General features: G+C 42.0%; 1 protein-coding gene and 1 non-coding gene across 3 annotated transcripts in view; one reads left to right on the top strand and one right to left on the bottom strand.

The window, feature by feature from the left end:
• Positions 1–23,187, top strand: part of FAM222B (family with sequence similarity 222 member B) — a 79,072-nt gene that overhangs the window by 7,576 nt on the left and 48,309 nt on the right. The gene's annotated exons all lie outside the window — the stretch shown is intronic.
• Positions 7,384–7,490, bottom strand: LOC118635094. Its single transcript, XR_004960441.1, has one exon. It is a non-coding gene; the product is annotated as a U6 spliceosomal RNA (small nuclear RNA).

The following is a 23,187-nucleotide window of genomic DNA, read 5'->3' as shown; positions in this document are numbered from 1 at the left end:
CTCATTGTTTTAATTTGCATCTTTCTGATGATTAGTGATGTTGAGCATTTCTTCATATGTCTCTTAGCCATTTGTATGTCCTGTTTGGAGAGGTGTCTAGTTCCTCTGCCCATTTTTTATTTGGGTTCTTTTTCTTCCTTTTGTTGAGTTGTATGAGCACTCTATATATTTTGGAAATTAACCCCTTATCTGATGTATCGTTGGCAATTATGTTCTCCCATAGAGTGGGTTGCCTTTCCATTTTGGTGGTGGTTTCTTTTGCTGTGCAGAAGCTTTTTAGTTTGCTGTAGTCCCATGTGTTCATTTTCTCCTTTGTTTCTGTTGCCTTAGGTGATGTATCAGTGAAAATTCTGCTGCGTATGATGTCTGAAATTTTGTTGCCTACATTTTCTTCTAGAATTTTTATGGATTCATGAATCACATTTAAGTCTTTTATCCATTTTGAGATTATTCTTGTGTATGGTGTAAGTTGATGGTTTAGTTTCATTTTTCTTTTTTGTTGTTAATCCTCACTCAAGGAGGATATTTTTTCATTGATTTTTATATAGAGTGGAAGGGAGGGAGGGAGAGAGAGAAACATTGATGTGAGAGAGAAGCACATTGATTGATTGCCTCCCACATGACTCTGAATGGGACCAGGGATTGAAACTGCAACTCAGGTATGATGGGCCCTTGACCTGGAATCGAACCTGAGATCTTTTGGTCCATGGGCAAAGGCTCTAACTACTGAGCAAAATTGGCCAGGGCTGTGGTAGTTTCTTATAAAGTAAAACATACACTTAGCATATGACCCAAGTATTTACCCAAGTAAAAGGACAGCCTCAGGCACAAAAACCCGTATGTGAATATTCATAGCAGCTATACTTGTACTCACCGAAAAGCTGGAAACAACCTGAATCTCTCTCAACTCAGAATGGATAAGCCAACTGTGATATAGTCATACAGTCAACCATAGAAAGGAACTACTCATATATGCAATGATATAAATGAATCTCAAATGCATTATGGTAAGTGAAAAGCCAAACTCAAAAGGCTACTTACTATATGATTGAATTGATATGGCATTCTGGAAATCTCAAAACTATAGGGACAGTGATGAACAGCTCAATGATTACCTCTGGTTAAGTGTAGGGGGAGTGTTTGACTACAAAGGGGTAGCATGAGGAAATTTGGGGTGAGGACAGAACTCTTCTGTATCTTTTTTGTTATTATGTTAATCCTTACCCAAGGATATTTTTTCATTGGTGTTTAGAGAGAGTGGGAAAGAGAGAAACATCAACGTGAGACACATTGATTGGTTGCCTCCCGCAAATGCCCCAACTGGGGCAGGAATGGCACTTATAACTTACGTATGTGCCCTTGACTGGGAATCAAACCCATGACCCTTTAGTTCAAGGGTGGATGCTCTAACCACTGAGCAACACCAGGCAGGCCCCTCTGTATCTTGATGTGGTTATACAACTTTATGCATTTGTGGGAACTCTTAGAACCAAACACTGAAAAATGAATTATACTGTGTAAAATTAAAACAAAAAAAAAAAGGGTGGTAGAGGGACACTTTAAAGAAGAATTCCAGAAATGCAATTTCCTGCAATATTTGAATTTTTAACTTGGTTTTTTATTTTTGGATATACTTTAAAGAATTTAAAAGCACAGTGAAACGTTTTCTGAATATAAATTTTAGATCCTTTAGAATTTCTTTTTTTTTTTTTTCCCTCACCCGAGGACATTTTTCCATTTTTTGTTCAGGTAGAGTGGGAGGGAGAAAGAGGAACAGAGACAGAGAGAGAAACATCGATGCGAAAGGAACACATCGAGTGGCTGCCACCCGCACAACTGACCAGGGCCGGGGACAAACTGCAACCGAGGTACGCGCCCTTAGCGGGAACCGAACCCGGGTCTCTTAGGACCGCAGGCCAACGCTCTAACCGCTGAGCCAAACCGGCCAGGGCTAGAATTTCTTTATTTTACTTTGAAATGCAGTTGTGTGCTCTGATTTGTAAGACTTCAGGGATACCTTGCCAGTTATTTTCTACTTGAGTTGTTAAACTTGCTTATTACCAAGTATTGTGCTACTTAGCTTTTTGTCCCTACTCTCTGTTTACTATCCTAGGACACTACCGTGTCACCTAAAGATATGTTCTTCAAACTTTAGTTTATGAAAAAGTATTCACTAATGAGATTTATCAAGTTTATTGGGTAATATGTGGGTCTCATCCGAAGTCTAGCCAAGCTATCTGTTTTCTCAGATGGACTGAAGCTTGGACATTCAGAATATTATGGCAGGAAACATCCTTAATATTCTTGGAGGTTGTATATTATAGCTTTTAGGTGAGTGTGGATTTTCAGATTTGAAAAGACTTTGAGAAAATTGGCTGTGACTTTTAGGCAGCTGGACGAGGACCATTATTGATTAACAGCTTTTCCCCCCTCTGCTTGGCATCCATTTGCTTCCCTCTGCTACTGCTTTCTCATCAGAGGCAATTTAAACTATTTGCTAGTGTTTCTGGATCGTGTCTCTACCCTTCTCTTTTTTTCCACAGTACTCTGATTTTCTACCAGATCTCAAATTTCTAAGTAAGGACTTTTATTTAGTAAAGTAAGATCATTTCTCTTCGGTAGAGAATTGATGAATTTCAGGTTAGACTCTTATGTCTCAACAAAATATCTGTCTGGCCCTGGCCGGTTTGGCACAGCGGTTAGAGTGTTGGCCTGCAGGCCAGAGAGGCCCGGGTTCGGTTCCCACTAAGGGCACATACCTCGGTTGCAGTTTGCCCCTGGCCCCGGTTGGGTCATGCAGGAGGCAGCCACTTGATGTGTCCCTTTCATGTCGATGTTTCTCTCTCTCCCTCCCACTCTGTCTGAACAAAAAATGGAAAAATGTCCTTGGGTGAGGATAAATAAGTAAATGAATAAATATCTGTCTGTATTTTTTTTCTTTATTGATTTTTTTAAGAGAGAAGGAGAGAAAGTTAGAAACACTGATGAGAGAGAACATCGATTGGCCACCTCTGCATGCCCCCCACCAGCGACTGGGCCCACTACCTGGGCATGTGCCCTGATTGGGAATTGAACCAGTGACCTCTTGGTGCATGGGTTGATGCTGAACTAGTGAGCCACACCAGGCGGGCTCTAGTCCTTTAATTTATTCTCCCTCACCTTTCTCCCAAAGGCCATAAAGTGGAAATTGTCTTTACTTCTTTTCTTCTACACCTACAGAATTTATTCATATTGGCCTTTTCTTTCTTGCTATACTGTTAATCTCTCTGTGACCTTGTTGCATCACTATTTCTCTTTTATCTGTATCATCAGTCTTTGTCTTTATTTATTTTTCCCAATTCTCTGTCCCCACCCAACCCCCAGTTACTGCTCAGTTTCTCGTGTTCATAAGAAGTACTCTTGCCCTGCTCTCTCTATTCTCTCACAGCCTATTTATTCCTCAAGCATGTAATTTGATTTTGTTCCCACCACTCCACTGAAATTAATGTGCTCAATGACCTAATTGTCAAAGCCAGATGACACTTTTCAGTTCTTAGTTTATTTTGTTTCTCTGCCTCTTTGAAGTGTTATATTGTCCAATCTTGGTTTTTTTCTTTTTCTTTCTTTTTTTTTTTATCCTCACCTGAGGACATTTTTCTATTTTTTGTTCAGGTAGAGTGGGAGGGAGAGAGAGGAACAGAGAGAGAGAGAGAAACATCGATATGAAAGGAACACATCGAGTGGCTGCCACCCACCCGACCGACCAGGGCCGGGGACAAACTGCAACCGAGGTACATGCCCTTAGCGGGAACCGAACCCGGGTCTCTCCGGACCGCAGGCCGACGCTCTAACCGCTGAGCCAAACCGGCCAGGGCTTTTTCTTACCTCTTACTTCTTCTTGGTCTTCTCTATAGTCTCACCAGTCTCCTTCCATCCAGTCATAAATGTAGTTACATTTTTAAAATAAAAAAAATTGCTCTGGCCAGTTTGGCTCGGTGGTTGGAGTGTTGACTAGTGGACCAAAGAGGCGCGGGTTCGATTCTGGTCAAGGGCATGTACCTTGGATGCAATTTGGTCCCCGGCTCTGTTCGGGGCCATGCAGGAAGCAGCCAATCGATGTGTCTCTCTCATATCGATTTTTCTCTCTCCCTCTCTTTCTTCCTCCCTCCCACTCTATCTGAAGATAAATGGAAAAATATCCTCGGGTGAGGATTTAACAATAAATAAATTTTTAATTGATTTTAAAGAGAGTAAGGGAGAGAGAGGGAAGGAAAGGAAGAGAGAGGGAAGGAAAGACAGAGAGAGAAGAGAGAGAAAGAGAGAAAGAGAAACATGGATGTGAGAAACACCGATCAGTTCCCTCCCGCACACTCTCCCAGACCAGGGATCAAACCTGAAACCTGGGTATGTGCCTTGACCAGTAATCTAAGCAGCATCCTTTCAGTTGGGCAATGTTTCAACCAACTGAGCCACACCAGCCAGTTTTGGTTACATACTTTTGTCGAAGTGTTAAAATATTTAATGTTCTTGTATCACATCATCATTTTAGGTGGGTTCTTGTTCTCTAAATACCTACTTTAGGCATGGCTGGTTTGGCTCACTGGTTAGAGTGTTGGTCCTTGGGTTTGATTCCGGTCAAGTGCACATATCTGGGTTACAGGTTCGATCCCTGGCCTGGTCAGGGTCATGTGAAAGGCAACCAATCAATGTATCTCTCACATCGATGTTTCTCTCTGTTTCTGTCTCTGTCTCTCTCCCTCCCACCCACTCTCTATTTTAAAAAACAATTTTTTTTCTTGATTGATTTTAGAGAGAGAGGAAGGAAGAGGGAGAGAGATAGAAACATCAATGAGAGAGAACATCGATTGGCCACCTGCTGCATTCCCCACAGGAGATCGGGCCCACAACTAGGGCATGTGCCCTGACCAGGCATTGAACTGGTAACCTCTTGGTGCATGGGTCGATGCTCAGCCACTGAGCCACACTGACTGGGAACAAAACCTACTTTAGGTAGGGTTGTGAGCAATATACATACAATGCTGAGTGAATGAGACTGTTTTAATTTAAGAGTTAGGTTCCTGGTCTTGGAAAAGCAGACTGGCTTGACATTGACCTTACCGATAGAATAGATACATCAGTTTTCTCAGCTGTCAAATGAGGATAACAGGACCAGTTTAGCTCAGTGAGTGGTTGTGAGGCATGACTACTAATGAAAATAATTGTAAAACACTTTAGCAAGTGTGATATAAATGCTAAGTAATAGTTCTTTATTGGGATGTTGTGAAAATTAGCAACAGACTGTCTGTTAGAGGTCTTAAGTTCCTTTTGAGAAAGGTGATATATTTTTATAAGTATAGTTCAGGAGTTGGGAAGAGATATTGCTACCCTAATTTCTAGAATGTAACAATTATGGAACCATAATAAAACAGCTTTTAAAAAATGTATTTTTTATTGATTTTTATTTTTTATTTAAAAAAAATGTTTTTTTCTTTATTGATTTTAGAGAGAGGAAGTGAGAGAGAGAGATAGAAACATCAGTTGGCTGCCTTCTGCATGCTCCCTACTGGGGATCTGGCCTACAACCCCGGGCATATGTCCTGACTGGGAATTGAACCCGTGACCTCTTTGCATTGGTCGATGCTCAACCACTGAGCCACATTGGCCGGACTTTTATTGATTTTTAGAGAGAGAGGAAAGAAGAGGGAGAAAGAGATAGAAACATCGATCAACTACCTCCTGCTTGCCCCCTAACTGGGGATCGAGCCCGAAACGCAGGCATGTGCCCTGATCGGGAATTGAACTGGTGACATCTTGGTCCATGGGTCAGTGCCCAACCACTAAGCCACACCAGCTTGATGAAACAAATTTTTTTTTATCTGCACCAGAGGACATTTTTCCATTTTTGGTTCAGATAGAGTGGGAGGAAGGGAGAGAGAGAGAGAAACATCAACGTGAAAGGGACACATCAAGTGGCTGCCACCCACACGACCCAACCAGAGCTCAGGACAACCCAACCAGAGCCCAGGACAAACTGCAATCGTGGTACATGCCCTTAGCGGGAACTGAACCTGGGTCTCTCTGAACCGCAGGTCAGCGCCTTAACCACTGAGCCAAACTGGCTAGGGCTGAAACAATTTTTTTTATTAAAGAGACTACTTCCATCCCTGGCTGGTGTTGCTCGGTGGATAGAGCGTCTGCTGGAGCACCAGAGGGTTGCAGTTTTCGATTCCTGGTCAAGGGCAGGTACCTGGGTTGCAGGTTCAATCCCCTGTCCTGGTTGGGGCACATGTGGGAGGCAACCAAATAATGTATCTCTCACATTGATGTTTTTCTCTGTTTCTCTCTCTCTCTCCCCCGCTCCACTCCCTTCCACTCTCTCTAAAATTCAAAGGAAAAAATGTCCTCAGGTGAGGATTAACAACAAAAATTATTTTTAAAAAACAATAAAGAGAATACTTCCAGAAGATTTTTTTAATAATATCACTTTGGAGGATTAGAATCACTAGAGTTTTTATCATCTTGGCCTTTTGATTCATTATGCCAGTTATAATGCTTGAATGTTGAAAGGACTGGTGGTGGTGATTTATTGTCTATATTTAAAGCATTCCAGTCAATCAATAGAACCACTTACAAGCAAGCATTGAAAAAGACTTATTTTATGTGACACCATGTAGACACCTAGGTGATGGTTGCTGTTAAGCTTTGACGATGGATATGGTGCCATTTCAGACAAAGCTAGCACTTCTTGTTCCATACCTGAGTCTAAATATAGAATGGGTGATATCGTGTACTTAGAAAATGCTTGAAATTTGAATCTGATGAACTAAAATTTTCTCAGCTTCTAAAGTAGCATTAACAATAGAGGAAAATTGGGATGTGGTTCTTTTGATGTCTAAAACCGATAAGGAAAAACTGAAATGGTTAAGCAATAGTCTGCTGACATGCTCAGAACTTGAACTCTGCTGACAGCTCAGTTAGGATCTTGGGTATTGTTTTTTCAATAGGGACTTGTGTATTGCTAATTTTAGAACAAACAGTGACTTGAAGTCCTTAGCTTTACATAGGTTGGAACTGAATCTTTATTCTAGAATTTAAGTTCTTTCACAGTCCATTATCTCTTTGTATCAAGGACAAGTAAAAGACTTAGGTTTCTTTTCCTCTTTGATGGGGAAGACTGTACTTGCTTTTGCAGCACCCAGGCATTATTTGCTTTTCTTTTGCATTTGATGTATGATAAAGGGATCCCTGAATGGCCTGCTTCCACAGTAAAGAGTAAGATTATTTTCTTGGAGGTGCTTTATTTCTGTGGTTGTATATTTACACTTTATGTTATTTGCTTCTATCATTTGCCATGTTCATTGTAGACCCAGGGATCAGCTTCAGCTCTTTTATATTCATAGGTGAAGGTACATCATATGTATATATATAATTTTTTTCATCCTTGTGCAGGGGCCATGCTAATCTTGTCTATATCATTCCAATTTTAGTATATGTGCTGTGGAACCAAGCACTCATCTTATTTTAATTTTAGTTACTTTGTATTTGATTTGTAGTTTTCTTGTATCCATCCTACTTAATAATTTTCTTCCCAGAATAGATGTCTTACAGAATTTATATCCTAAATATTTTTGGGAATATATTTCTTATGCTGGGCACCCTCATCTTTCCCCCTCAACTTTATTGAGTGTAATTGACAAAATGATAAGATATATAAAGTATACAACATGATGCTTTTAGTCACCCTTATCTATTTTTGTTTTGTTCATTAATTAGTAGCCAGGATTTCTCTGGAAGCTTGCTGTTAGCAGTACTATCAAGTCAAAAATACTTCTAGGGCTGTATGAAGAAAGCACTTTCCACCACTTCCTAACAACATGGAATTTATGTAATATTTGACCTTATGTATTTCTTCTGTGAGTACTAGTTAATGGTCTTTGAAAATTTACCTCTTTGGTTATATGTCCCTTTTTTTTATTGACTTATAAAAGTTATTTGTATTTTGTGACCATCAATTCTTTTTTGTAAATGTTGCAAATATTCTTTAAGGCTATGAATAAGAAGTGAGAAAGCAGGTAATTACATCAAATGTTTATCCAAGATGGTATTTGTTTAAAATGTTTGCCTTAGTTATTTGAGCAATGGTAAACTTCTTTTGTGTCTCTTCTTCCAAAGATGCATAGAAAAGCTCCTTCTGTCTGAAGTAAAGTGTTGGCTCTGTATTAGTTATAATTTGCTTTTTCTGGCTGGCAAAGCCTTCTTTTTGTTTTCTGTCTTCTGACAGATTATAGGATTGTGGGGAAACAGCGTCCAGGGCTTTTTCAGGATCCATGCCATTTTATCTACAGGAGAAGCCATTGGCTTTGGCACTAGAAGAGAATTGGCTCTGCATTTAAAGATGCCAAATCATCCTTGATTCACAAGTTTGCTGTCTCATTTTGTATGTGTGTGAAACTTTTTTTAGGATGTTGGCTTTTAGTTTTTCTACCATGTGTACCCCATCAGTATGAGAAATTAACAACTTGTCCCTTCTCGCCATCTCCCCACCCCTAACACCCACAATCCAAACATCCCAAACCATAGCAAATGACTCAAGTCATTTGAGGATTAGGGAAAAATACACCACATAAATGTTTCCATTGCCCTTGTGGTGACTTTGAGCTTTAATTCTGGTTTATCAGTTAAAGTCTTAGTCTTTCCTATGTAGACTTAAATTATTTAGATGTGGAAATGATTTGCCAACCAGCATGTCTCTGTACAGAGGCTTTTCAAAGGCAAGAATGGAAGCTAATTGTCAGAGTAGTCTCTTTCCCAACTTGGGAATTTAATTTGTATAAGGCAGAGCATATTTAGGAAAGTTCTGTTTATTCATTTACCCTTGACATACTTTTCAAGTGGGTGTAGCATAATTAATTCCAATTTCAAGTGAGAATTTTTATTATCATATAAGCAGTTTTAACTCCAATTGTATCTGTTACCTTCATGGGTTTTATACTGTGCACAGTCGATTTTGAAACCTAGCCAACTACATATTTTAGCAAATCTTCCATACCCATTAAGTCCTTATGCTTTTATTTTCTATAGGTAATAGTTTAAAGGTACCTTCTAAGTATAGGTTATTTTCATTTAAATTAAGTCAGGAAAGATTGTTAATAGAATAAGCCAGTTTGGATAAGCTGGTTTGTCTAAGGTGAATTATTATATGGACACATTTTTTTTCTCCCTCTGCCAGAAATGCTTCTTCTTCTGTCCTGCCCCACAATCTTGCAAAAGTTAGGATTTGGTTCTCGTGTATTCTTTGTTGTATTTTTTTTTTTTAAAAAAAATTTAAACAACAATGAGATATCACCTCACACCTGTCAGAATGGCCGCCATCAACAAAGCATCAAACAACAAGTGTTGGTGCGGTTGTGGAGAAAAGGGGACTCTAGTACACTGCTGGTGGGAATGCAGACTGGTGCAGCCACTATGGAAAACACTATGATGTTACCTCAAAAAATTAAAAATTGAACTTCCATTTGACCCAGTGATCCCACTTCTAGGAATATACCCAAGGAAGCCTGAAACACCAATCAGAAAGAATATATGTACCCCCATGTTTGTAGCAGCACTATTTACAATAGCTGAGATCTGGAAACAGCCCACTGTCCATCAATAGACGAATGGATAAAAAAGCTGTGGTACATATACACAATGGAGTACTACGCAGCTGTAAGAAAGAAAGATCGCCCTGGCCGGTTTGGCTCAGCGGTTAGAGCGTCGGCCTGCGGTCTAGAGAGACCCGGGTTCGGTTCCCACTAAGGGCGCGTACCTCGGTTGCAGTTTGTCCCCGGCCCTGGTCGGTTGTGCGGGTGGCAGCCACTCGATGTGTCCCTTTCACATCGATGTTTCTCTCTCTTTCTCTCTCTTCCTCTCTCTCCCTCCCACTCTATCTGTACAAAAAATGGAAAAATGTCCTCGGGTGAGGATTAAAAAAAAAGAAAGAAAGAAAGATCTCTTATCCTTTGAGACTACATGGAGGGACCTGGAAAATATCCTAAGTGAAACAAGCCAAACAGAGAAAGACAAGTATCATATGATCTCACTTATTTGTGGAATATAATGAACATAACAGTCTGAGGAATGGGGTAGTCCCAGAGACGTGGAAGTGGGGTACAGACTGACAATCCCCAGAAGAGGGGGTGGTTGGGGAGAGATAAACCACAGAATTTATATGCATGTATCCATGAACATTGGACATGGACAACAAACTGGGGACAGGGCAAGGAGGGAGGGGGAGTGGGAATCTGTGGGAGAAAAAGGAGAAACATCTGTAACAAAAATTAATTTAAAAAAATCAAAGGAAAAAAAGTCAAAAAAATAAAACAAAATTTAAAAAATTTTAAATTCTCACTTGATATTTTTCCATTTATTTTCAGACAGAGTGGGAGGGAGGGAGAGAGAGACAGAGAGAAACATTGATGTGAGAGAGACACATCAATTGGTTGCCTCCCGCTGGACCCTGATCAGGGTTGGGGGACCAAAGCGCAACCGAGGTACGTGCCCTGCACTGGAATCGAACCCATGATTCTTTGGTCCCTGGGCCGATGCTCTAACCGCTGAGCCAAACTTGCCAGCGCTGCTTTTTTTTTTAACTGATGTGTCTCCTCTCACTAGACTAAGTGCCTTAAAGACAGGGACTGTAGTGTATTCTTTTTTCTTTTTTTTTATCCTCACCCGAGGACATTTTTCCATTTTTTGTTCAGGTAGAGTAGGAGGGAGAGAGAGGAACAGAGAGAGAGAGAGAGAAACATCGATGCGAAAGGAACACATCGAGTGGCTGCCACCCGCACGACTGACCAGGGCCGGGGACAAACTGCAACCGAAGTACGCGCCCTTAGCGGGAACCGAACCCGGGTCTCTCTAGACCGCAGGCCGACGCTCTAACCGCTGAGCCAAACCGGCCAGGGCCTTTTTTCTTTTTTTGTCTCTGGGATCTAGTAGAGTTTCTGATGTGTAGGAATGCAATAAATACATGGTGACGTGAGTGAATGAATAAGTAAATTGAACTCTCAAAGATACTGTGTGGATTTTATACTTCTAGTGTCTGAAATAGAAAGTGCAGTCAGTTAAAAAAACTTAAAGGATACTTACTACATTGAAATAAATAATAGTTCAAAGCATTGCATTTAAAAAAAAAAACTTTAACATTTGTTTTTTCAGAGCTGCTATTATCTGTAAGTCTAGTGAGTAATGTGGTTTCTTTTTTTAAATTATTTTCTTTATTGATTTTAGAGAGAGAGGAAGGGAGAGGGAGAGAGAGAGAAACATCGACAAGCGAGAACATAGATTGACTGCCTCCTGCATGCCCCCCACTGGGGATCTGGCCCACAACCCAGGCATGTGCCCTGACTGGGAATTGAACCAGCGACCTCTTGGTGCATGGGTTGACGTTCAGCCATTGAACCACACTGGCTGGACAATCAGTTATCTATTATATGTGCCCTAATCAGGGATTAAACCCAAACCCTATGTGCCTTGACTGGGAATGGAACCCTTGACTCTTTGGTGCACAGGATGATGTTCCAACCAACTTGGCCATACCAGCCAGGGATGATAGTTTAAAACTTTTTATTGAACCTGTCTGGTGTGGTTCAGTGAATTGAGCATCGTTTCATGGACTGAGTGGTCCTGGTTTGATTCCCCATCAGGGCACATGCCTGGGTTTTGGGGTTGATCCCCAGTAGGGGGTGGGCAGGTGGCAGCTGATTGATGTATCTTTCTCACATAGATATTTTTATCTCTCTCTCCCTTCCTCTCTTTCTAAAAAAATAAAAATAAAAACATATTTTAAAAAAGAAAACTTTTTATTGAGATAAAATATACATATAGAAAAGTGTACATGGCCCTGGCCGGTTTGGCTCAGCGGTCAGAGCGTCGGCCTGTGGTCCAGAGAGACCGGGTTCGGTTCCCACTAAGGGCACGTACCTCTGTTGCAGTTTGTCCCCGGCTCTGGTTGGTTGTGCGGGTGGTAGCCACTCGATGTGTCTCTTTCACGTCGATGTTTTTCTCTTTCTCTGTCTTCCTCCCACTCTATCTGAACAAAAAATGTCCTCAGGTGAGGATTAAAAAAAAAAAGAAAAGGAAAGTGTACATAAATGGATAGCTCAGTGAATTTTCACAAATTGAATATACGGATGCATCTAGTTCCCAGATCAAGAAACATTACCAGCCCTCTTGAAGCCTTTCCTATCAATTTGTTCATGATACTGTTGAAGCACAGTAAGTACTTAGTAGTGGCTGAGTGAGAACTTGGTTACAGGTACTTGTTTTATCATGAAAATGAATTAAGAAAGTTACTAATGATTTCCGCTTTGGTGGCTGTTATGAGAACTTGGATCATTTAAGTGATTTTGACCATTCTTTTGCTATGAAGTTTACTGGTGCAAGTATTTATTGAGGACTGTACTATGTATGCTTTACTGTGCAAAACTGGGGAAGGAGAAGATATAAAGGCAAATATAATACTAGCTCTGAGTTGCAATCTAACTTAGGAAGACAAATTACATTAGACAGCAGCACAATTAAGCACTAAATTTTGTAGTAGTGATTCAAAAAAGAAATCATTGCTGACGGCATCAAAGAAGGCTCTACAATGGAGGTGGAATTTGAGCTGGGCCTTGGAGAATGGGTGGGATTTAAATGAAATAGTTATAACATTACAAGTTCTGGCAAGAAAGTAGAAATGGATGAACATGATACAGAGACAGTGAGCATGCAGAACAGTCTGTTTAGTGTGAGGAAAACATGCTGAGGCACGGTAGGGAGTTAAGTTTGATAACATAGGCTAGTGCCAGGTTATAAGATATATAACAGCCACAGAATAGAAACTTAGCTGGATAACATCAGCACCAGTGAGCCCTGATCCATTATATAGCTTAGTGGATAGGAATATTAGATTTGGGAGCCAAAAATCTCAAGTTGTTTTTTTTTTTTTTTTAATTTTTTTCCGTTATTGATTTTAGAGAGAGAGGAAGGGAGAGGGACAGAGAGATAGAAACATTGATGAGAGAGAACAGCGATTGGCCACCTTCTGCATGCCCCCCACTGGGGATTTGGCCCACAACTTGGGCATGTGCCCTGAGCAGGAATCAACTGGTGACCTCTTGGTGCATGGGTTGATGCTCGACCACTGAGCCACACCAGCCAGGGCTAGAACACACTATTTTATTTTTTTTTAATCCTCACCTGAGGACATGTTTTTTGTTTTTTGTTTTTGTTCAGTTAGAGTGAGAGGGAGAGAGAGACAGAGAGAGAAACATCGACGTGAAAGGGACACATCGAGTGGCTGCCACCCGCACGACCGACCAGGCCGGGGACAAACTGCAACAGAGGTACGTGCCCTTAGTGGGAACCGAACCCCGGTCTCTCTGGACCGCAGGCTGTCGCTCTAACTGCTGAGCCAAACTGGCCAGGGCTAGAACACACTATTTTAAACAGTAGCTTCTTGCAGTATTGTTTAGTTATTTTAATATGGAAGATGCCAGGGGATTGCTAAATGATGTGGAGGAGAGTTGTAACTGCTTTGTGCTCTTGAGAATTTTTGTTTTAGTTCAGTAGATGGAAAGGGACGGACTCACCAGCTAGCTGATCTGGCAGACTTCTGTGGGCAGAATTTAAAATTTTATAAACTTCACATTTGGTTCTTTACATATGGATCTTAATAAAAGCTAGCTTATGAGACACCAATGAAGTTCTTCCATAAACCTTTTTTTTTAAAACATTAAAAAAATTTGTTTTCTTTTTTTTTGATTTTTAGAGAGAGGGAGAGGGAGAGAGAGAAACATTGATGAGAGAGAACATCGATTGGCCGCCTCCTGTATCCCCCCCACTGGGGATTGGGCCCACAACTGGGCATGTGCCCTGACCAGGAATCGAACAAGTGACCTCTTGGTGCATGGGTCGATGCTCAACCAGTGAGCCATACCAGCGGGGCTCCTCCATAAATCTTAAACCAGAATCTTTTAATTTGGTTAGAAAAAAAGAGCTGGTTTAAAAATGGGTATGTTTTCATCTCCTTTTCCATCTTCCAAGAACACAGAGGTTATGTGTATGATGTGCTTTGAGTTCCATATAAGGAAGGGCTACTTAAATTTAAAGTATTTTATTGTAGGTTTTTTTTTTTTTTTTTTTGTTTTTTTTTTTTTAATAGTAGTACTGGGGAACCGAAAGGGATTGTAGAATGATTTAGATATGTGTATTAGTTGCCAGAACTCTGGACAAAAACGATCATATAAGTAATAGCTTGCTTTCCCTGATCCCCATTTTTCTTGTGTGTCTTAAGTGAGCCCCACTATGCCTAAGAAAATGTCCTGCAGTCCTTAGCATATTCCATCCCAACAATGTTATGACCCTAACGTTGGCATTAATGATTGAAATGTTGATGTAACCTGCCAGTTTATGCAGCCTGGCAGTTGCTGAGAGGACCCTCCCCCCACCCCCACACCCCAATATTAGGTGTGTGGCTTGAACAGTACTTAAGATGTTTGCTTCCTGGTTTGGTTGTAGATGTCTTATGTCTTAGCTGGGTTGGAGCCACTGTGTGCCGTGTTTTTTTGGTGTTTCTTTTTTTGCAGATGAAACACCAAACTTCCAGATAACCTACCTTCCCACCCCCACCCCCACCCCCCAGTCCCTTAATTTCTGTGGCACGGGAAGCAAAGCTAGAGTTGCAGACAGGATAGATTGATGTGTGCAGCTGATCTAATATGCGAACCTAAATTTATGCATGGTTATGAGGGAGTGCAGTTGATTACTCGGAGAAAAGAAGGGCGAGGCATAGAGACCTGGGGAGCATATTTTTACTGTCGGGTGTCTCCTGGTGGCTATTGCTATGGAGGTCTGAGGCACTCTGGGAGGTGCCGGCTGGATGGGGATCTGTCCTAGTACCCAGACAAGAGGGTAGGCGGGAAGGGGCGCGGCACCAATTGGCCCAGCTGTGGGATACTAGGCTCCCGGGTTTGGGGCGGGGGCCTAGAGGGTTGGGGGCAGCTCTAACAAAGAGGAGAAGCGCCGGGGCCGGGGCCGCGGCCGCGGGTAGTTGGCCTATCCCCAGCAGCTGACCTCCCAGTGGGCCTCCCCAGTTGGCTGCTTGGCGAGTCGCTCTGCTGGCTCCCTGGCTCACCATTGGTTATGAGGACAGGAGGGGGCTCGTGGAGGGCCGGGATGGAGTTGAGGGGGCGGGGCTGGCTTCCGGCGGAGAAGGGGAGCTAGTGGCAGCAGGCTGGGGGAGGGGGTGTCGGCGCACCGAGGAGTGCTGCGCTCGGAGAGCCTGGCACCCGGAGCAGCCGTCCCCCCTCCCCCTGCCAAGACCACTAGAAGCCCCTTCTCTTTCATCCTCTCGCGGTAGGGCGCAGGAGAGTTGAGCTGCCCCAGGCGGGTGGGGCGGAGCCGGGAGCCCCACCGAGCGATGCAGAGCGAACCTCACCTCCCTTCCAGGGCTCAAGGTGTGTGTGTGTTTTTTTCTAACGCAACCGCGACTTCTGTCGACTTAACCTTGAAGGGAAATGGAATGGGAAATAAGAGCTCCACATCCCATCAGTTTATTTTGATTTTCTAATTAAGCCCTTCATTCTTTCCCTCCCTCCATCCCACCCCTGCAGCAGGGTAAGGAGATTCAAGGACTCATCTCTTTTTACTGATGTGTTGATGTCCGTAGTGTAGTAAAATAACAGAAGAAAAGAGGAACCCTTTTTTATGTGGCATCTGATGCAGTAAACAGCAAAATATATATTTTTTTAAAGGCTAGGAGTAGGTTTTGGGAACTGAACTGCATCCTTGACCATTAAAGCTGTCTTCAACATTTTTCTGCTTGGGACTGCCTTATTCAGCAAAAACTATCCGAAAAAGAAGATACTAGTGGAAGAGCCTCCGTCAAATGGTGGTTAAAGGAAATCCTGATAGTTGTTAGTGATTAATTCTACTAAAGTCTCTTCCCGGTACATACATGTTCACCGGCTTTGCTGTTGGGGAATCCTAGCTAGAACGAGCAAACTTACCTTATCGTTACTGAAACTTAAAAGTCTTAATCTTTTTCTCCACTGGTCTATTTCTTATATCCATAGGTTCTCAGAGGAATTAGTTTTGGCCATCAAAAACCAAAACCAAACTTTTGAAAAATATCCTGGGTGACTGTAACATTACAATTTAAATTACATTTTTATCTTTTGAGTTACTTTATACCTACAACTTAATGGGTCCCAGGAGGAAGAGCTCATCTTCAGCCAAAATCAGGAACCTCTTTGTAGGTTTTTTTTTTTTTTTTTTTTTGTTCAGATAGAGTGGGGGGGGGGGAGAGAGAGAGAGAGACATCGACGTGAAAGGGACACATCGAGTGGTCGCCACCCACACGACCCAATCAGGGCCGGGGACAAACTGCAACCGAGGTACATGCCCTTAGCGGGAACCGAACCCGGGTCTCTCCAGACCGCAGGCCGACGCTCTAACCGCTGAGCCAAACCGGCCAGGGCTCTTTGTAGGTTTTTAAGTTATCAATTGATGATAGAAACCCCCAAATGTATGATAGAAACAAAGGGTATGTTCGTTAGTGTATCACCTGCATGTCTGTGTTGAGTGGCAATTTCATGGTAAACTTGTTTTCACCAGGCATTTTCACCAAACGTGTTTGAACCAGATTTATGTTAATGTTAATTATCTAGAATGCCTAAAGGGATAAATATCAACTCTTTGGCAAAAAAAATTTTTTTTAAAGATCTGACTGGCTTTATTAAGCAATTTCTGAATCCAGCAGCATCCCATCTAGCAACTAGAAAGTCAGGTCGGCCCTGGCCAGTTTGGCTCAGCAGTTGGAGCATCGGCCTGTGGAGCAGAGAGTCCTGGGTTCGGTTCCCGCTAGGGGCATGTACCAAGAAAAAAAAAGGTCAGGTCGTTCCTGGGTAAATAGTAACTGAAGTGATTGAGAGTTCATTAAAATCTAGGTTCAGTTTTCAGAAATTGTTCTAACTGGAGTTCAGTGTTGACAGAATTGATATGCTGAAGCTGTTTTATAGTTTAAACTGGATTGTGTTTTATTTGTTTTTGGCATTGATTTATTGGATCTCAATAAGGAACAGTTTGGGATGGAAGCAAGTATTATAAAGAATAGAGATGATCGCCCAGCTGGTGTGAGCATCATCCCATGGACTGAGAGGTCTGGGTTTGATCCCAGTCAGGGCACATTCCCAGGTTGTGGGTTTGATCCCCAGTAAAGGGAGTGCAGGAGGCAACCCGTTGATGTTTCTCTTTCTCTAAAAAAAAAATCAATAACATATTTAAGAAAAAAAAGAATAGGGATGATGAACTGGGAGACCAAATCACTTGTGGAAACTTATTAGGGGTCAGAAAACTTACTATACTTTTTTTTTTTAATCCTCACCCAAGGACATTTTTTCAATATTTTGTTCAGATAGAGTGGGAGGGAGGGAGAGAGAGAGAGAGAAACATCTACGTGAAAGGGACACATCGAGTGGTTGCCACCCACACCACCCAACCAGGGCCGGGGACAAACTGCAACCAAGGTACGTGCCCTTGGGTCTCTCTGGACCGCAGGCCGATGCTCTAACCTCTGAGCCAAACCAGCCAGGGCAGAAAACTTACTATACTTTTTAAAAATTGTCAAGTAGACTTAGTATAGAATTGTGCAAAAAAGTAGATTCAGAGTAAACTTTTGTTGGATTTGGAGTTTTTAGTTCATTACCCATTTATCCCTTCAAACTCTATGAATGTTTAAATTGAAAGGCAAAGAGGAACCCTTATCTAATGTTACTGAGAGTGAACCTTTAAAAATCACTGATTGATATGACACGATCTCATTTATTTGTGGAATATAATGAACAAAATAAGCTGATGAACAAAATAGACCCAGAGACATAGAAGTAGGGATCAGACTGACAAACCTCAGAGGACAGGAGGATGGGAAGAGATAAACCAAATAACTTACATGACATATATGCATAACTAATAGACATAGACAACAATACTGTGAGGAGGGGGTGGTGGGGCTGTCAATAGGAGGAAAAGGAGAAACACCTGTAACAATTTAATTATTTAACTATCACTGAAACTTTGACAGCTAGCCTAGTACAAAATGAAATGCAGCTTGGCTAAGCTGAGGAAGTGACAAAACCACTTGGTGACCATATTGAAGCATGTACCACCAGTTCACCTTGCTTCTACCCGAAAACAGGTTGCCATCCTATTTGATATCCTAGCTGTGTTTTTCTTTGTCCACCCATGGGTGAGCAGTTAATATTAGCTTTGTAAAGTTACATTGTACTTAGCTCACTTAATTTTTTTTCTTTATTTTTGTTGTTGCTTTTAGAGAAAAAGGAAGGGAGAGGGAGAGAGAGAGAGAAACATCAATGAAAGAGAACATCAATTGGCCGTATCTTACATGCCCCCCACTGGGGATCAGGTGACAACCTGAGCATGTGCCCTGACCGGGAATTGAACCAGCAACCTCTTTGCTGCATGAGTCAACACTCAACCACGGAGCCACACTGGCCTGGCTGCTCACTTAATTTTTAAAAATTGTATTTATTGCCCTGGCCGGTGTGACTCAGAGGTTAGAGGGTCAGCCCTCGGACCAGAGGGTTGTGGGTTTGATTCTAGTCAAGGGCATGTACCTGGGTTGCAGATTCCATCCCTGGCCCCGGTCAGTGTTGTGGGTTGGCAGCCTATTGATGTGTTTCTCTCTTTCCCTCTCTTTCACTTTATCCAAAAATCAGTGGAAAAAATATCCTCGGGTGAGGATAAAAAAAAATTATTGATTGATTTTAGAGAGAGAGGAGTGGGGGAGAGAAACATCTGTTTGTTCCTTATTTATGCATTCGTTGGTTGCTTCTTGTATGTGTCCTGACTGGATATCAAACTCGCAACCTTGGTGTATCAGGATGATGCTCTAACAACTGAACTATCTGGCCAGGGCCTCTCACTTAATTTTTTAATATTTCTGTTTTCTTGACTGATTTTTTTGTTGTTAATCCTCACCTGAGGATATTTTTTCATTGATTTTTAGAGAGAGTGGAAGGGAGTGAGGGTATGGAGAGAGAGAAAGAAAGAAACATCAGTGTAAGAGAGACACATTGATGGCTGTTAGGGTTCGAACCTGCAACCCAGGAACTTGCCCTCAACCAGGAATGGAAACCTGTGTCCCTTCATTGGTGGGCCAAGACTCTTATCTACTGAGCCACACCAGCCAGGGCTCTTGACTGTTTTTTAAATCAATATTTTGCATGGTGAAGTGATTTGCCCAAAGAATTTTCCCCAGGAGACAAAAGGCTATGTATAGAACTAATCATAGGTATATCTATACTGATCTCCAAATCATTTAAGGGAGACGGCTATCCTCAGAGTTGGTTCTCTGCAAGAAAACATAAGAAGCTATGACTTCTTATATCTGTTAGGTTGAGGGGATATGGTGTTGCTGAGGGTAAAGTAGCTGATTTAATTTTCTTTAGCAGTCTGTTTATTTGTATGAGTCACATGTATTAGAATGTATTAAGAAAAAGGACCCTATGTTTTCTCTAAAGCAAGGGTGGGGAACCTTTTTTCTGCCAAGGGCCATTTGGATTTTTTTTTGTATGCGCCCCTAGTGGGAACCGAACCCGGGACTCTCTGGTCCGCTGGCGACGCTCCAACTGCTGAGCCAAACTGGCCAGGGCCATTTGGATATCTATAACATCAGTCTGGGGTCATACAGAATTATCAACTTAAAAGTTAGCCTGCTGTAGTTGGTCAGACATGTAATTAACTCACTCCTAATGTGATGGCTGGAACTGCTTCTCTTTGATGAGATGTGTGATGTTAGCTAGTACTGATTTAGGCCGGTGGACCAGAGGTCAGACGTTTCCCACCCCTGTGGAGACTCAAGCTGAATCCCCTATTCACATCAGAAGTATAAAATGATCCCCTTGAAAAGGCCAAGGAAAAGTGGGCCCTTGGTGGTGTTTAATTCTTATAATAATTAGTTTGAATGTTGTAAGGTTTGGAATTAGGTAAAGCTTGCTCAAGGTGAGAAAATATTAGAGGCAAAAAGTCCTGGGAATGATGCTATATATGAGTCTTATTTAGAGATAATGAATGCATTCATATGGAGTGCGCTTGGTGTGGTGGGTTTTAGCAGTTCAGCTTTGTCAGTTAGGTGTCTGAGACAGTATTTTATGTGTTTAAGCACATCCCACTCTCCCAGGGGTTGACTCTTGGCAGCTGAATCTTTTGAGGAAGTTGTTTTCTATGAGTCTGAATTTAGAGGTAGAGGACTTGGTGGAGTCTGTTACCTGTTTATGACCCAGATGAGGGTGTGGAATTGGTTGCTGGTGAATAACTGAACTCTTCCTAGTGAATGGTTGCTAGTCAAAGTGCTTCCCAATCAGTTTAATCCTCAATAGTTAACAGGTCTGCCCTTGTTTAGGGCCGAAGCTGCCTTTCTAATGATACTGCCCTTTAAGACTGTAGGTGTGGCCCTGGCCTGTTTGGCTCAGCGGTTGGATCAAAGGCCTGCGGACCAGAGAGTCCTAGGTTCGGTTCCGCTAGGGGCACGTACCAAAAAAAAAAAAAAAAAGTAAAAGTGAAATTATAAAAGTCCCACAAGAATATAGGTGTGCATATATGTTGCTCAGTGCCTTTAACAAAAAAAAGGGGCTAGAACAACTTAGGGAGATCATTTCATTCATCTACTTACCTTTTGGTAACCTGGATCAGCATTGTCTTAAACATCTCTCCTGGATCAAGTGGTGGTGGATGGGGGTTGCTCGCCAATATTAAGATACTTCTGTGTTTGATTATCTTTGGTTTTGTAACTAGTAAGGCAGTGAACTAATACAGTCATTGTTAGTTGGAAACAGGCCAGCTAACACTGCCCTTGGGCCTGGATGGATGGAAAATTAGGACAGAGTAAACAACTGAGGGCATAAATAATGAATCTTCCAACTGAGCCCTGGGAGAGTGAAGGAAATTATCCTTAGAGCTGTTCAATCTGGCAGTGAAAGGGAAAGAGTCCATTGAATTAATTACTCAGACTGTGTTTGATACTGCACTTATTATGGGATAGTTAGAGCCATTCAAAACAGTTGCCTTTTTGCCCTGGCTAGTTTGGCTCAGCGGTAGAGCCTCGGCCCACAGACCAATGAGTCGTGGGTTCTAGTCCGGTCAAGGGCACACCTCAGTTTCGGTTCGTCTCTGGCCCTGGTCAGGGTCATGCAGGAGGCAACCAGTCAAAGTGTCCCTCTAATGCTGATGTTTCTCTCTCTGTCTCCTTCCCACTCTATCTGAAGATAAATAGAAAAATATCCTCAGGTGAGGATTAAAAAACAAAAAACAGTTGCTTTTTAGATATGAACTTTTAACCCATCTTTTTGTTCATTTTGTTTTTTTTTTGTTTTTTTTTTAATCCTCACCTGAGTACATTTTTCTATTTTTTGTTCAGGTAGACTGGGAGGGGGAGAGAGGAAGAGAGAGAGAAACATCGATGTGAAAGGGACACATCGAGTGGCTGCCACCCGCACGACCAACCAGGGCCGGGGACAAACTGCAACCGAGGTACATGCCCCTAGCGGGAACCGAACCCGGGTCTCTCGGGACCGCAGGCCGACGCTCTAACCGCTGAGCCAAACCAGCCAGGGCCATTTTGGTTTTATAAACCAAACACTTAAATTGCTCATTTAGTTTTAGAATCCAGGCTTTTGCTCTGTCCCCCAACTTTGTTTTATATGTTGGCATTCTATGAATACTGGTTAGCCCTTGCCTAGCCGGTGGGCTCAGTGGATTGAGCATCATCCCATGGACTGAGAGGTCTCGGTTCAATTCCCAGTCAGGACATGGGAAAAAAAAATACTGGTCGGTCCTTACATTTGTCCAGATCTTAGAATTTTGATTAGAGATTTTATTATCTGTAAATCTGTATGGTAATAGAAGAAAAAGAGTGACAGTCTGAGCCTGTTTTTTTTTCTTTATTGATTTTAGAGAGAGAGGAAGGGAGAGGGACAGAGAGAGACAGAAACATCAATGAGAGAGAACATAAGTTGGCTGCCTCCTGCATGCTCCCCACTGGGGATTTGGCCCAGAACCTGGGCATGTGCCCTGACCGGGAATCGAACCAGCGACTTCTTGGTGCATGGGTCGACGCTCATCCACTGAGCCACACTGGCTGGGCAGCCTGAGCCTGGTTTAAAGGAATTCTTTGGTACCTTGAGTACCTAGTATATTTTGAAATTAAATGTGGGGTTATAGAGTATAGTTATGTAACAACTCACAATAAGTTAAGAGTTTCTTCAGCCCAAGAATCATTTTCAATGTTAACATAAATATTTTTACTTTTGGATTAGTTTTCATCCAATGAATTAAATAAGCAGTTTCTTAGTGGTCTCAGCTTTTTCTGACGTAGGGAAAACTAATGTCCTGAGAATGTCTAAACAATTTAGAGAATGATTTAGTAGTGAAGCCACTCCCAGAGCCAACATCTCTAAATTCTTCCCTTCTCTGAATATCTAATATATTTAATTTTTTTTCTCCAAGAACTTCTTTCAGTATCCCTATTTAAAATGAGCTGAAATTTTCTTCTCTCTACCCTGAGAAGCTGTTTTTATTTTTCTAGTGGTGAAGAGAATCCAAAGACCAAAATGCCATTATCAATCAATAGAGGAAGGTTCAGTATGAGGTGTTGGAGAAATAAGAGATAGAAACGTAAAGGAAAGGCCGAATTGAAATGCTATTATATTTGGTGCTGATGGATCCCAGTGAGGGAGCATTGGGCTGTTTAATCAGGGACTGAGCTTGTTAAATTTCAGTCTAGCTGAAAAGGGCAGAGGGCCTCTTTGCCAACATATATGCAGAACTCTCCTTAAGGGTTCATTCCTGATTAGAGAGTATAGTCAGTTCTTGATTATTTGTGCAGAAGGTCAAACAGGCAAAGTACAGACAGGTAAAAGTTAAAGGTATTTCTAGTCCACATTTTTTTTATCCTCACCCGAGGACCTTTTCTTTTTCTTTTTTTTCATTTATCTTCAGATAGAGCGAGAGGGAGAGAGGGAGGAAGAGAGAGAGAGAAACATCAACATGAGAGAGACACATCGAGTGGTTGCCGCCCACACGACACCAACCGGGGCCCGGGAAGAAACTGCAACTGATGTACGTGCCCTTAGTGGGAACTGAACCTGGGCCCCTCTGGATAGCGGG

Source organism: Molossus molossus, unplaced genomic scaffold, assembly GCF_014108415.1.
Source record: "Molossus molossus isolate mMolMol1 unplaced genomic scaffold, mMolMol1.p scaffold_m16_p_19, whole genome shotgun sequence".
In the NCBI taxonomy this organism is placed as follows: domain Eukaryota; kingdom Metazoa; phylum Chordata; class Mammalia; order Chiroptera; family Molossidae; genus Molossus; species Molossus molossus.
The sequence above is the reverse complement of the archived record's forward strand: the minus strand, read 5'-3'. Positions and strand labels throughout refer to the sequence as shown.